This window comes from Musca domestica, unplaced genomic scaffold (assembly GCF_030504385.1).
Source record: "Musca domestica strain aabys unplaced genomic scaffold, Musca_domestica.polishedcontigs.V.1.1 13, whole genome shotgun sequence".
NCBI classification, from domain to species: domain Eukaryota; kingdom Metazoa; phylum Arthropoda; class Insecta; order Diptera; family Muscidae; genus Musca; species Musca domestica.
The window spans coordinates 16,121,659-16,138,835 of NW_026712172.1; positions in this window are offsets into that span (position 1 = coordinate 16,121,659).

A 17,177-nucleotide genomic window follows, 5' to 3' on the forward strand; every position below is an offset into this window, starting at 1 on the left:
CGAACTACAAATACCAATTTTTAGACAAATCCGTGGAAAAATGTGTCGAATATCATCAAAATACCGAATATCGGGAGGTACCGTTATATGAGGGCTATACGAAAACGTAGACCCATATATATTATGTTTCGCCACCGGAGCTAGAACACATAACGAACTACATTTACCACTTTTTACACTAATTCGGGAAAATGCGGCAAAAACCATTAAAATACCGAATATCGGGAGGTACCGTTATAGGGGGCCTACACGAAAACGAAGACCTATACATACAAAGTTCCGCCACCGCTGCATACAAAATTTTTTATCATAGGCTTTAGCACCCATTACGAACCTCAAATATGAAATTTGAAATAATTCCGAATATCGGGAGGTACCGTTATAAGGGGCTATACGAAAACGTGGACCTATACATACAATGTTGCACCACCGGAGCTAGACCCTATTACGAACTACAAATACCAATTTTTAGACAAATCCGTGGAAAAATGTGTCGAAAATCATCAAAATACCGAATATGGGAGGTACCGTTATATGGGGGCTATACAAAGACGTGGATCTGCACAAGCAACTTTCTGTTATAGGAAATAGTACCTATTGCGAACTCCTAATTCGAAATTGACAAAGCCCACCGATGACTTAAGCCATTCGAAAAAGCGTTTTATGTATTCTCACCTTTAGATAAGGTCTCAGGAGCGTGAGTTTTTAAAAATATTTCTCTACCATATAAGGAGTGTGGATTTGTTATTTTAAATAGTTATACACGGTTCCAAAGAGCTTTAATCGTGTCACAAAAGTCAAACAGCATGTTGGTGAGAATTTTCCAGAAAAAAAGTTTTTCGTGATGGAATTCAAGTGCGATTTCTTTATATTTGGCTGGAAGAACCCCAAGTGGCTATCGTTAGAGCACTCCAGCATTTAAATGTGAATAAATCTTTTGTGTCTCGTACCATCGCTAGTTACTGTGATAGTGGTAGCGTAGCCAGTAGCGACGTCGAGGAAGTGAACGGAAGAAAACAGCAACATCAGCAGAAACGGTTTGAAAAGTAAATAAGCAACTTGATCGAAATCCTTGTCGCAATGGCCGAAAAATGGCTTGTGAGCTGAATTTCCATTCGGCAAATATTGAAAAATGAACTCGGGGTAAAGCCATTGAAATTCCAAAAAAGTGAAAGAACTTACACCGCAACAGAAAGAAAATAGACTCAAAAGAGCTGAAGAGTTGCTTCGCTTGGCCGATAGTGGTGAACTGCCGAATTTGGTCTCCGATCCGGTTCTTCGATGAGGAAACATTCGTTGTCCAGCAGTTTGTAAACAAACAAAATGATCGTGTTGACGTGCCAAAGTGGTCAGCTGAAAATGTGCACCTTCGGTTGACCACCAGAACTCAAGCGCCGGCCATGGTGATGGTGTGGGCCGCCAATAACAGCCGATGGTCGCTCTCCGCTCGCATTAATCGACCGTGGCATCAGAATAAATACCGAATATTATCGCGAAAATATTGTATTTGGCCACAGGCCTTGGATATTCCAACAGGATTCAGCACCATCGCCACAAACGAATGGTTACAAAATGAGGTTCCTCGCTTCATTTGCAACGCACAATGGCCACCAAAATATCCGGATACCAACGCCGTTGGACTATTGTGTCTGGAGTATTTTGAAAAGCAAGGTTGGCACTAAAAAATACCAAATTGTCGATCACCTCAAGCAAGCGCTTCGACGGGAATGGGCAACATTCGGGCGGCGTGTGACGGTTTCATTGGCCGTTTGAAGGCCATAATTCGTGTCAAAGGCGACCAACTCGAACAAATCTAAACTTATTCTAAAATTTGATGCTATTTCCGTTATTTTTTGCACTCATTCAATAAAATTTAAAAAAAAAATTGTAAAAATTATGGCAGTTGCAGTTTGTTGCAGTTTTTTTTTATCTCATCCTGTATGTCCCTATTTTGTGGAATTGATGTGTGCCCCCCTACTTTTAATAGATAAATAATTAATGTGGGATACACACAATTGAAAAGATTATTTGTTACTTTATCAGTCGTATGTGGGATACACAATATCGATTACATTTTTTAAAGTCCTTATTGTATATTTATCCACATTTGACTACTTTGCAAAATAAGTGTAAGATACGTTTACATTGGAGTCCTTTATCGTGAAAATTGTGTTGAAGAAAAACTTTAAGCTTGCTTTACGTATACACCTAAAATACACATTTTTTACAAATATTCTCCGGATAAATATGGAATTGACAATTTAAATAATTCGCCATTTATGGAGGGTATATTAGCTCGAAATGTTCATAATAGACCCTACAAAGTATATATATATTGTGGATCAGCGTGAAATTCTAAGACGATCTAGCGATGTCCGTCTGTCTGTCTGTGTGTTGTAATCACGCTATCCTTCGAAAGAATTGAGCTAGAAGGTTACAATTATGCATAGTTTACCAGTAGGCAGGTTAATTTCGTAAATGGGCCATGTCGGTCCACGTTTTCGTATATCCCCCATGTAACGAAACCCCCAATATTCGGCATTTTGGTTATTTTAGCGACATTATTCAACGGTGTTGTTTTAAATTTCGTATTTGGAGTTCGTTATGGGTACTACAGCCTATGACAAAAAATTGTCTATGCAGGTCCAAGTCTTCGTTTAGGCTCCACATATCGGTACCTCCCTATATTCGATATTTTGATGATTTTAACGACATTATTCACCGGATTTTTATTTAAGTTTCGTATTGGAATAGTGTAATGGCTTATGGCAAAAATTGTCTATATATATTTATCAAGTCTTCATTTAGACCCCAATAAAACGGCTATATTAAGTATTTTTAAGATTTTAACAAATTTTTAAACGGATTTTATTTTTTGAAAGTTTCCAAATTCGTTCCAAATGGTAGAGGATATTCAAAGTTCGGCCTGACCGAATTTTCTGCTTTTTTACTTGTTAAATATTGAAAACCGGTGGACGTTTTTTTGCAACACTTATTGAGAGTCCATGTTTTTTTTAACTATTTATCGATTTTTTTAAATGTTAAATAGTTTTTTAATGGTTATCAAAGGTCCGCCGATTTGCTAAAATGCTCCAAGGCTTCTGGAGATCAAAGAGTGGATTTCTCAAAAATATTTTAATTAAAGATCCCAGGGTTTATTAAAAATATTCGAATTTAATTTCCCTAGGATATTCAAACGTGATTTTTTTTAAATATTTGAATTCAATTTCCCCAGAATAGTCCAACGTGGATTTTTTTATACCCTACACCACTAGGTGGTCAGGGTATTATGTCTTTGTGCATTTGTTTGTAACAGGCAAAAGGAAACGAGATAGATCCATAGTTCCTTTTGATCGGCATAGAATCACATTCTGAGTCGATTTATGCATGTCCGTCCGTCCGTCTGTCCATGTATTTTTGTAAACAAAGTACAGTTCGCATTTATTGCCCCATCCACATGAAATTTTGCACAAATCATTTGTTTGGCCCAAGGACCCTATTGAAATTGGAGATAATCGGTCAAAATTTAGATACAGCTCCCATATATATCTTCGTCCGATTTGCCTTTTATTGTGCACCAAACGTATAATATCAGCCCGAATAGTATCGAATTTTGCACGTACGATCAGATTGGACCTCAAAATAAGTATGCCAAATTTGATCGAAATCGGTTCCGATATAGCTATAGCTCCCATATATATTGTTCATCCGATTTGTCATTTTTGTCCTCCGCAGCCGTAATATGCAATCTGTAACAACAATATTTGGGGAAATATATCAAATACAGCTCAGAAATACATTTGCTAAATTTTATCGAGATCGGTTCAGATTTGGATATAGCTCCCATATATAACTTCGTCCGATTTACTTTTTATTGTGCACCAGACGTCTAATATTTGCCCAAATTGTATGAAATTTGGCACTTACGACCGAATTGAGTCTAGAAGCTAGTATGTCAAATTTGGTGAAGATCGGTTCAGATATAGATATAACTCCCATATATACTGTTCATCCGATTTGTCATATTTGTTACCCACAGCCGTAATATGCACTCCGTAACAACAATATTTGGGGAAATATATCAAATACAGCTCAGGAATATCGTTGTCAAATTTTATTGAGATCGGTTCAGATTTGGATATAGCTCCCATATATATCTTTATCTGATTTCAAATTGATTGTGCACCAAATGGGCAATACTAGTCCGAATTTAAAAGATACAAATGCTTCGGCATATTTAGCCCTTTGAATTTTAAATTATTATAAATTAATCATAGTGTGTATGATTGAATTCTCCCATAAAAACTTTTAATTGTTATGCGCAGCTCTACTAAATTATCAAAGTGGTGTAGGGTATCATAAAGTCGGCCTCCCCGACTTTAAGACTTTCTTTACTGGTTTAACATTTGAATTCGATTTCTCTAGAATTTTCATACTCGGTTTTCTTTAAAATAATTGAATTTCCTTTCTCGGGATATTCAAACGTGTTTTTTTAAGATATTTGAGTTCAATTTCTTCAGGACATTCAAACGTGATTTTTTTTTTTGTTTTGAAATTTTTGAAAATTTTTAAATTCATTTCTTAGAATTTTCAAACGATTATATCTTAAAAATTGTCCAAGAAATCCTAAATCCGATATCATGAGGGGAAAATCGGTTATCGTAAATTCTTGCAGTCTTGGAACAGACTAATGGGGAGTGTCCAAAATATCTCTAAAAATAATTATTTCTATGAATTGCGAAGCGTGTCGGAAAAATCGGTTAATTAATATTCGTAATTTTGGTAAAGGAAATGCCAATCTGATTTAGATGGTGTAAAGTTTACCAATGGATATTTACTCATTTTACCGCACTGTAACTTACATTATTTTAAATTGTTCTATCGCAAATACATCCTCATCAAAAATCCATCTAAAAACTCTCAGTACTCTCAAAACTTCTTAGATTTGTGAAGCTTCCTCACACAGACATCTTCTTTTACCCACGACCAACGCTGATCTCGAAACAAAAATACAAAGAAAAATAATTACCCCTGTACCAACATAAATCAAATGACAGAAATATACCCCCCCCCCCCCCCCCCCTTGCCCTCTTCACACTTTGTGGCAACGTATTTTCAAATCAGTTTTCCTTTATTGTTGGTAGCATTTTTTTGAACAATTTCAATACTAGAGATTTTCAAAATTTCGAAATAAAAACAATAAAAGTGACGAAAAAAGATGTTTCATCGTTAACAGTATACACACACACACATATGGGTACAACTGACACACGCATTCTTATGTGTGGGAGTGTGTGTGTGTGTGTGAGTATCCCAAAAAAAATCAAAAAAACACCCAACTCTCTTGGTATATAAACAAACATTTCCATCCACAAGTTACTCTCGTTTAAATGCTCGTTTATTTTTACCAAATCTCGAAGTAGCCATGACTTGCCAATCGATCTTCCCTCCTCCACCCCCCTAGAGTAGAACAGTGTGTTTTTTCTTGAGAAATTAAACTACGACGACTCTATTTTGCCACAGTTGTTGCCCAATATATTGATCGTTGTTTTTTGCTGTTACACATATCCCAGTCAACTATGAGTCAGAAAGAGAGAGAGAGAGCGCGAGAGAGGGAGAAACAGGGTTTGCTGTTGAATCCTATACACTTCCTCTCTCTCTCTGTACCGTTAAATGGCCGGGATCTCATTGTACAGACATTAACGAACGCCAACGTCGTCGTCGTCGTCGTCGTCGTCTCTGTGTGTTTGTCGTTCTTAGTTAGCCATCGCACACATGTGGTGTGAAAATCGTTTGTCAGTGTAAATGGTTGGTGGTTGGTTGGCTGGTTGGTGGGTTAGTTGCATTCGGCACAGTGTTCATCGAAATTATTTGCACACATGTTCAACAGATGAGTTAGTTTGTTTTCCATTGAGGTTATGGGGGTTAACTAATTGACTTGAAAGGGTTCGACCAAGCAAAACAGAGATGATAATTTGCTGGGGATTACAGAACTGTTTGTTGTGGTTTGGTAATAATGAGTAAAGTTAAGGGCACATAAGCAGCAGGTCATGCCTGCCATATATGCACGGCTTTAAACCTGTATTTATAAAAAAATAGACAGGGGGTTTATGTTTTAATTGTCAAATGATACTTTAAAAGAAAGATGTAATAATGAGAACCCGATAATGTGAACTTTATCCTTCACAGCTTCTGAGACAATGAACTGTCAAACCAATTTTGAAATTGAAAATGTTGAATGAAAAATTATTTAAATTTGTAAAAATTTTTAAAAAAAATGCATATCATAATTACTTCCACTAGGCATCGTTTGGGAAAACAATGAAGAAAAAAAATACAGGGAGATATTCATATCATAATTGTAAACATGGCCTAAGACAATAATTTTCCGTAGAGAGTTGATCTTTTTGAATATTTCAAAGACATTACAGGGTGAGCTAATAAAACTGAAACAAAGTCAAACGACATAATTTTAACATTTTTATGCCCTGCACCACAAAGTGGTCAGGGTGTTATGTCTTTGTGCATTTGTTTGTAACAGGCAAAAGGAAACGAGATAGACCCATAGTTCCTTTTGATGATTTGCATAGAATCACATTCTGAGTCTATTTAGTCCTTTTATTTATTTATTGTTCTTTATTTTTTTTATATTTTTTTTTATTTTTTTTTTATTTTTTTTTTATTTTTTATTTTTTTTTTATATTTTTATTTTAGTTTATAGTCCGATCGTCTGTCCATGTATTTTTGTAAACAAAGTACAGGTCGCATTTATTGCCCGATTCAGATGAAATTTTGCACAAATAATTTGTTTGACCCAAGGACGAACCCTATTGAAATTAGAGATAATCGGTCAAAATTTAGGTATAGCTTCCATATATATTTTAGTCCAATTTACCTTTTATTGTGCACCAAACGTGTAATATCAGCCCGAATAGTATGGAATTTTGCACATACAACCAAATTAGGCCTGAAAATAAGTATGCCAAATTTGATCAAAATCGGTTCAGATATAGCTATAGCTCCCACATATATTGTTCATCCGATTTGTTATTTTTGTCCTCCGCAGCCGTAATATGCACTCTGTAACAACAATATTCAGGGAAATATATCAAATGCAGCTCAGAAATAGCCTTGCTAAATTCTATCGAGATCGATTAATATTTGGATATAGCTCCCATACATATTTTCGTCCGATTTGCCTTTAATTGTGCACCAAACGTGTAATATTAGGCCAAATGGAATGGAATTTGGTACTTACGATCAAATTGAGTCTAGAAACCAGCATGTCAAATTTGGTGGAAATCGGTTCAGATATAGCTATAGCTCCCACATACATATTGTTCATCCAATTTGTTGAATTTGCCCTGCATAGCCGTAATATGGTCTCCGTAGTAACGATATTCGGGGAAATATATCAAATACAGCTCAAAAATATCTTTGCCAAATTTTATCGAGATCGGTTCAGATTTAGATATAGCTCCCATATATATCTTTATCCGATTTCAAGTAAATTGTGCACCAAATGTATAACACAAGCCCGAATTGAAAAGACGCAAATGCCTCGATAAATTTAGTAGAAATCGATTCCGAGGAGGATATTCCTTTCATATATAAGTTTCTTTGAACTTTTAATTACTATAATCATAGTTGGTATGATTTAATTCTCACAAATTCCACATTAAAACTTTTATTTGTTATATGTAGCTCTACTAAACGTGTAAAGTGGGTATCGCAAAGTCGGCCCCGTTTTTTTTACATTTTATTGAATGAAAGCAAAAAAAGTTAAAAAGCAGGATCTTCGGCCGGGCCAAACTTTCAATACCCTCAACCCCTTTGGAACGAATTTGGAATTTTTCAAAAAATAAAATCCTTAAAAAATTCTGTTAAAATTTTAAAAAATACTAAATATAGCCGTTATATTGGGGTCTATACGACGTGGACCTACATAGGCATTGTTTGTCAGAAGCCATTACCATATTCAAATTAGAAACTTAAAATAAACGGTGAATAGTGTCGCTAAAATCATCAAAATACCGAATATCGGAAGGTACCGTTATATGGTGGCTATACGAAGACTTGGATCTGCATACAAAAATTTTTGGCATAGGCTGTAGTACCCATAACGAACTTCAAATACCAAATTTGAAACAATTCCGGTGGATAATGTTGCTAAAATCATCAAAATACTGAATATCATAAGGTACCGTTGGGGGCTATACGAAGACTTGGACCTGCATACAAAATTTTTTGGCATAGGCTGTGGTACCCAAAACGAACTTTAAATACCAAATTTGAAATAGTTCCGGTAAATAATGTCGCTAAAATCATCAAAATACCGAATATCGGGAGGTACCGTTATATGGGGGCTACACGAAGACGTAGACCCACATGGCCCATTTTCTATCTTAAGCCGTAGTATCTATTACGAACATCAAATACCAAATTTGAAAGAATTCCGGTAAATAAAGTCGCTAAAATCATCAAAATACCGAATATCGGGTGGTACCGTTATATGGGGGCTATACAAAGTCGTGGACCTACATTGCCTATTTTCAATATCAAAAGTCCTGCAGACATAATACACATTTGAGTAAATTTTTATCAACCTACTTCATTTCGTTCGGAGGCTAGAGTGATTTCCACAGACGGACGAACGGACGGACATTGATAAATCGACATAGAATTTTATGCTGATCCAGAATATATATACTTTGTGGGGGTCTAAAATGTATATTTCGAGGTGTTACAAACGGAATGACAAAGTAAATATACTCTCCATACTATACTAGCCAAATTTTAAATTTTGGCTAGTAGTCGATAGCGAAACCATTATTTTTAATAACAGCTGTACATCTACGAGGTATTGAATCTACAACACGCCCGATTTAATCCTAGGGTATGCTTTCTCAGACACCCTGAATTCTTTGGAAAATGTTGTGTTTATTTGTTTCCGAATCTCGCTTGATCTTCCCATCTACGATACTTCAAAGGTTTTCTATGGGATTTAGGTCAGGTGATTGTGCCGGCCATGACAAAACACCGAATTTTGACTCCCGCAACCAATCTTTGACTAGTTTTAATGCATGTTTGGGATCATTGTCGTGCTGAAACACCCACATAAGGCGAATATTTTCCTCAGCGAAAGGAAACAACGCGAAGTCCAACACATCTTTGTAAACAAACCGATCCATAACATCCTTTATTTCATGGATACGCCCAAGTCCATTGAAAGAAAAACAGACCCACACCGTTTTTGACTCTCCCTCATGCTTCACTGTACCCTTGCAACACTGCAGCTTGAGACTATCTTTTTTGGGTCTTCTCAGCGTAAAATTGTTCATGGGCTTTAATATTAAACGTAGACTGATCACAGAATAAAATTTTTTTCCATTAAGCTGGATGCCATCCAGGCTTTCCGGGTTTTTTCAGATATAAATTGCTTTTTGATGGCTTACGGACATGCAGACCAAATTCTAATTTTCTTAATTTTTAAAAAAGTTACAGGGCATTCATTCTCCTGGTAATTTCAGTTGATTTAGTTTTGGCCACCAGTGTATATATACAATGTTCCGCCACCGAATCTAGAACCCATTATGAACTATAAATGAAATTTTTTGAACATATCGCAATATTCCATTAGGAAAATATTGAAAAATAAGCTCGGAGAAAAGCCATTGAAATTCCAAAAGGTGCAAGAACTTACACCTCAACAAAAAGAAAATAGACTCAAAAGAGCTAAAGAGTTGCTTCGCTTGGCCGAAGAAAGTGGTGAACTGCCGAATTTGGTTTTCTCCGATGAGAAAACATTCGTTGTCCAGCAGTTTGTTGACAAACAAAATGATCGTGTTTACTTGCCAAAGAGGTCGGATGGCCACCAGAACTCAAGCGCCGGCCATGGTGATGATGTGGGTCGCCGTAACCGCCGATGGTCGCTCTCCGCTCCGTATTAATCTCGACTGTGGCATTAGAATAAATGCCAAATATTATCGGGAAAATATTCTGGTGGGTGTATTAAAGCCTTGGGCACGCAAACATTTTGCCCGCAGACCTTGAGCCTAACACTGTTGAACCTCAATTATCTTAACTTTTAATTCTCTTAATTTAATTTGAATTTTAAGCTCTCTTTCGCTCTCTTTCTCTCTCTCTCTCTCTCTCTCTCTCTCTCTCTTCAGACGTTATCAACCTCTCATGCTCCCAATTTCTTTCAGTCTCACCCACTTAGCTCCCACCGAAATATTATTGTTATTATTTATATTATTATGCGTTCTTTCGCAAAAGAATTCAATTGTTGTACACATTTTGAACAGATATGTTGATGTCGGTTATTTTATTAAAAATTGAATTTAAAAAAAAATTGAACCTAAAAAAAAAACTCTTTTATTTTTAAATGTTTTATAACAAATCTGAAACATAACTCTTGGACTTTCCAACAGGACTCAGCACGCACCACTCGTGAATGGTTACAAAATGAGGTTCCTCGCTTCATTTCCAGCGCACAATGGCCACCAAAATCTCCGGATACCAATCCGTTGGACTATTGCGTGAGGAGCATTTTGGAGAGCAAGCGCTTCGCGGCCATAATACCGCAGGGCAACATTCAGGCAGCGTGTGACGGTTTCATTGGCCGTTTGAAGGCCATAATTCGTGCCAAAAGTGACCAATTCGAACAAATCTAAACTTATTCTAAAATTTGATGCTATTTCCGACATGTTTTGCTTCAATTCAATAAATTAGAACACCCTTAAAGAAAGTCTTAAAGTCGGGCGGGGCCGACCAAATCGGAACCGATCTCGATAAAATTTGGCAAAGATATTTCTGAGGTGTATTTCATATATTTCCCTGAATATCGTTGTTACGAAGTGCATATTTCGGATGAACATTAAATATGGGAGCTATGGCTATATCTAAACCGATCTTCACCAAATTTAACATACTAACTTCTAGACTCAATTCGGTCGTATGTGCCAAATTCCATCCCATTTGGACAAATATTAGACGTTTGGCGCACAATAAAAGTTAAATCGGGCGAAGTTATATCTAGGAGCTATATCCAAATCTGAACCGATCTCGATAAAATTTAGCAAGTGTATTTCTGAGCTGTATTTGCTATATTTCCCCACATTTTTTTTTTTTGTTACAGAGTGCATATTACGGCTGCGGAGGACAAAAATAACAAATCGGATGAACAATATATATGGGAGCTATAGCTATATCTGAACCGATTTCGATCAAATTTGGCATACTTATTTTCAGGCCTAATTTGGTTGTATGTGCAAAATTCCATACTATTCGGGCTGATATTACACGTTTGGTGCACCATAAAAAGCAAATCGGACAAAGATATGTATGGGAGCTATATCTAAATTTTGACCGATTATCTACAATTTCAATAGGGTTCGTCCTTGGGCCAAACAAATGATCTGTGCAAAATTTCATCTGGATCGGGTAATAAAATGCCAACTGCACTTTGTTTATAAAATTACATGGACAGACTGACGGACGGACATACATAAATCGACTCAGAATGTGATTGTATGCAGATCATCAAGAGGATCTATGGGTCTATCTCGTTTCCTTTTGTCTGTTACAAACAAATGCACAAATACATAATACCCTGACCACCTTGTAGTGTAGGGTATAAAAAAAATTTAAAAATTATGGCGTTGGACTTTGTTTTTGCTTTTTTTATTTCACCCTGTATGATTGCATGACATTACCTTCCTAATTCTACCATATTTATTATTTAAAAAAAAAAATCGATTATTTAAGTGTCGCTTTATTTAATATGCCATTTAATCGATTATTTAATATGCCATTTAAATGAAATTGTGTCATATAAATAACAACTTTTATTGTACCCCCCCTTTCTTTTGTACCTCCCCAAATCACTGTGCATTGCACTGTGAGAATATCCCAACGGCTTGTGAATGGGGTTAAAAATACGTGCACGACGACACCTCACACCCCAAATGTGTGGAGCCTATACGTATGTGTAATGCGATGACATTTTTTGGGAGAACGAAAAACGTAAAACACAAACTATATTAAAACGGGAGATACCCCAAAACATCTCTCGCGCTCTTCTCCCAAAACACCTAACAGTACTCACAGAGGGGAATAAAATACGAATAAGAATAGAGTCTAATGTCTATAGACAATTTTGTGTGTGTGTTTTGTTGTTTCAGAGAGGAGGGGGAGGACGACGACTAACTGAACTATAAACGATTAGCTATTGCTGGCGAAGTATGGAGAGTAATGTTATGATTTAGACTCTTGAAACGATGTGCGTTGGTTGTCTATATATAAAAATACATACATACATACAGACATGTGTATAATGCAGCCTGGTGGCCTGTCTGGTTGGTTGGCTGGCTGGTTAATGGCAAAAGGCAACATCCAACGGCCAGCCAGGCATTTTAACGATCAACAAAGATCGTTGAATGGGTACATCAATGTTTTTCTTTTAGTATAGAACACATTGTGGATATGGGCTGCTGTTTTTAAGAAAGCAACAAAAAAAAGTAGACTACAAACACACACACACACACATGGGTGGCACTTTAGTATGCAGATGATATAAACACACACACAACACAACACAACACATGCAGAGAGTGAGAGTAAAGTGTTTACACGAATGGCATGGCATGGCAGGCATTAACGGTACATGGTATGATTTTGCTGTTGCTGTTGCTATTATTATTTTTATTGTTGTTGTTGTTGGTATGATTTTTGAAAAGAAAAAAACAGTTTGTAATACTATTTTTAAAACACAAACTCAGCGATGTTCGTAAAACCATTCAAACGGCGGATAGAAAGAAGATGAACGTACAAATGGATGGATGGATGGCTGGCTGGCTGGTTGGGTGGTAGATTGATATTTGCATGTGTGTGTGTGTGCGTCTGAAATGAAAATTTGTGTTTTTTTTCAACAAATGGATGGACGTTGAAACCGACCAAGTCGTCATATAATGAAATCGAAATTCTCAAAAAACACAACAACAATAACAAAGAAAATAAAAGTAGAATATTGAAACAAACTGAGTTCGAGAAGCAAGTGAAAAAAATAATAAAAACAAAAATAACAAAAACCATTTAGAACACCAAAATAAAAAATCAACACCAGACAACATTAACCAACCAACGACTAAATATCAGGCAGGCAATGCACAGTGGGTGGGTCCTAAATGAAAATAAATAAAATGAAAATCTCTGTAAGCTGATGTGGAAGTAAAATTATTTTTGAGAATATAAGAAATTTCAATCCTCGATGATAATCGGCAATTCCGTTCGAAATATTGGAAATAAAAAATTAAAAACAAAATTATATATTTTTTATTCTACTGAACTCGAGCCAACATTAAAATAAACAAGTAAAAAACAGCTCCTTCACCATTTCGAAGGAAATTGAAAAAATTTCCAAAAAAAAATCCGAAAAGTATCACTTAAATGTAAACCGTTATATGGGGGCTATACGAAGACGTGGACCTGCATACGAAATTTTTTGTCATAGGCTGTAGTGGCCATTGCGAACTTCAAATATGATATTTGCTACAATTACGATGAATAATGTCGCAAAAATCATCAAAATACCGATTATCGGGAGGTACCGTTGTATGGGGGGTATACGAAAGCGTGGACCTGCACAGACTATTTTCTGTCTTAGGATACCAAAATTGAAATAGCTCCGGTAAATGATGTCGCTAAAATCATCAAAAAACCGAATATCGGAAGGTACCGTCTATTGAGGGCTATAGGAAGACGTGGACCTGCATACACAATTTTTTTACCATAAGTTGTACTACCCATTAAGATCTTTCATTACGAAATTTGGAACAATTCCGGTGAATAACGTCGCTAAAATCACCAAAATACCGATTATCGGAAGGTACCGTAATATGGGGGCTATACGAAGACGTGGACCTGCATACCAAATTTTTTCCCATAGGTTTTAGTACCCATTAAGACCTTCCAGTACGAACGTCGCTAAAATCACCAAAATACCGATTATCGGGAGGTACCGTTATATAGGAGCTATACGAAGGCGTAGACCTTAACAAACAATTTTCTGTCTAAGGATTTAGTATTCATTTCGAACTTCAAATATCAATTTTGAAACAATTCCGATGAATATTGTCGCAAAAATCGCCAAAATACCGAATATCGGGAGGTACCGTTGCATGGGGGCTATACCAAAACGTGGACCTACATGGTCCATTTTCAAAAACAAAAGTCCTGCAGACATAATATACATTTGAGTACAATTTTATAAATCTACTTCAATTCATTCGGAAGCAAATATCATAAAATTTTATGGCGATTTAGCGATGTCCGCCCGTCTGTGGAAATCACTCTAGCTTCTGAACGAAATGAAGTAGTTTGATAAAATTTTACTCAAATGTATATTATGTCTGCAGGACTTTTGGTTTTGAAAATGGGCCATGTAGGTCCACGTCTTCGTATAGCCACCATATAACGGTACCTCCCGATATTCGGTATTTTGATGATTTTAGCGACATTATTCCTCGGAATTCTTTCAAATTTGGTATTGAAAGTTCGAAATGAATACTACAGCCTAAGACAAAAAATTGTCTATGGAGGTCCACGTCTTCGTATAGCCCCCATATAACGGTACCTCCCGATATTCGGTATTTTGATGATTTTAGCGACATTATTCATCGGAATTCTTTCAAATTTGGTATTTGAAGTTCGTAATGGATACTACAGCCTAAGACAGGAAATTGTCTGTGAAGGTCCACGTCTTCGTATAGCCACCATATAACGATACCTCCTGATATTCGGTATTTAGATGATTTTAGCGACATTATTGACCGGAATTGTTTCAAATTTAATATTAGAAGTTCGTAATAAATACTACAGCCTAAGACAGAAAATTATCTGTGCAGGTCCACGTCTTCGTATAGCCACCATATAACGGTACCTCCTGATATTCGGTGTTTAGATGATTTTAGCGACATTATTCACCGGAATCTTTTCAAATTTTGTATTTGAAAATCTTAATAAATATTACAACCTATGGTAAAATATTTCGGATGCAGGTCTACGTTTTCGTTTAGCCACCATATGACGGTACCTCCCGATATCGTAATGGGTACTACAGCCTGAGACATTTTTTGTATGCTGGTCCACCTCTTCGTATAGACCCCACATAACGGTTTTCATTTAAGTGGTAGTTTTCCGATTTTTTATACCCTACCACAAGGTGGTCAGGGTATTATGTCTTTGTGCATTTGTCTTATGTCTTTGTAACAGGCAAAAGGAAACGAGATAGACCCATAGTTCCTTTTAATTATCTGCATAGAATCACATTCTGAGTCGATTTATGCATGTCCGTCCGTCTTTCCGTCTGTCCATGTATTTTTGTGAACAGAGTACAGTTCGCATTTATTACCCAATCCAGATCATTTGTTTGGACCAGATCATTTGTTTGGACCAAGGACAGACCCAATTGAAATTGGAGATAATCGGTCAAAATTTAGATATAGCTCCCATATATATCTTCGTCCGATTTACTTTTATTGTGCACCAAACGTGTAATATCAGTCCGAATTGAATGGAATTTTGCATATACACCCAAATTAGGCCTGAAAATAAGTATGCCAAATTTGATCGAAATCGGTTCAGATATAGCTATAGCTCCCATATATATTGTTCATCCGATTTGTTATTTTTGTCCCCCGCAGCCGTAATATGCACTCTGCAACAACAATATTTGGGGAAATATATCAAATACAGCTCAGAAATATCTTTGCCAAATTTTATCGATATCGGTTCGGATTTGGATATAGCTCCCATATATAACTTCGTCCGATTTATCTTATATTGTGCACCAAACGTCTAATATTTGTCCAAATGGGATGGAATTTGGCACTTAGAATCGAATTTAGTCTAGAAGTTAGTATGTCAAATTTGGTGAAGATCGGTTCAGATATAGCTATAGCTTTCATATATATTGTTCATCCGATTTATTGTATTTGTTACCCACAACCGTAATACGCACTCCGTAACAACGATATTCAGGGAAATGTATCAAATACAGCTCAGAAATATCTTTGCCAAATTTTATCGAGATCGGTTCAGATTTGGATATAGCTCCCATACATATTTTTATCCGATTTTAAATTATTTGGGCCCCGCCCGACTTTAAGACTTCCTTTACTGGTTTTCAAATATTTCAAGTGGAGGGTATTAAAAGTTCGACCGATATCCACTATAACAAATTAGCAAAATGATCGATAATGTGTACTCTACTTCAATTACCTTTATGTTAACACTATGTGGCCACACATCAATTTCATTTAAATAAATTAAAACCATGGTAGAAGAATACAGGTAGTCGCATCGACACAGCTGCTGGGACAATGAACTGTCAAACCAAGTTTGGAATTCTAAATATTTAATAAAAAATTATTTAAATTTGTAAAAATTGTTGAAAAACGCGAATTATAATAACCTCCGAATGACGTCGTATAAGAAAAAATATAAAAATCTACTTATATTTGAAAAGACATTTAAAATTTTTTGACATATCAATGTTCCCAAGCGTTGAGGCCTCCACCTGTATTCTTCTACCATGGGTTTGTCCCCAAAAACTTCGTCAACTACGTAATTCGTCTGATCGAACCTATTCTATAACAATTCTATATCGAATTTCTCCTTCGTCTCTCCCTTAAAAAGAACCATTTCTTCAGATCTCCTATGCGTATTAATTTTCCAACCAATTTCTAGACCCTCTACAACTACTGTGCAAACACAGAATGACTACGTCTAGAAGAGCATCCAACAAAGTATAAGAACAACAAGAACAACAACATCAAACCGTAAGGAAATTAATGTGCAGGGGGTTATTTTTGGGATACACTTATTTTTTTTGTATATGTCGGTCGAGTCGGGTACTGTTGTCAGTGAATGACTGTTGCTGCTACTGCTGCTGCTTCTGACGTTGCGTCGCTGTCATTGTGTTCCGATGCCCCATAGCTGTTGCTTTTGATGTAGTTAAATTTTTTTGTCGAAAGAATATACTCTTTACTCGTTGTTGTTGTTGCTGTTATTGTTGGTGTTTTACGGTGAGGGGGCCATACTCATTTCATTTCTTCTGTGTGCGTTAGTTGTGGTGTTGGTGATGTTGTTGTTTACGGTTGTTTTTGTTGTTATTG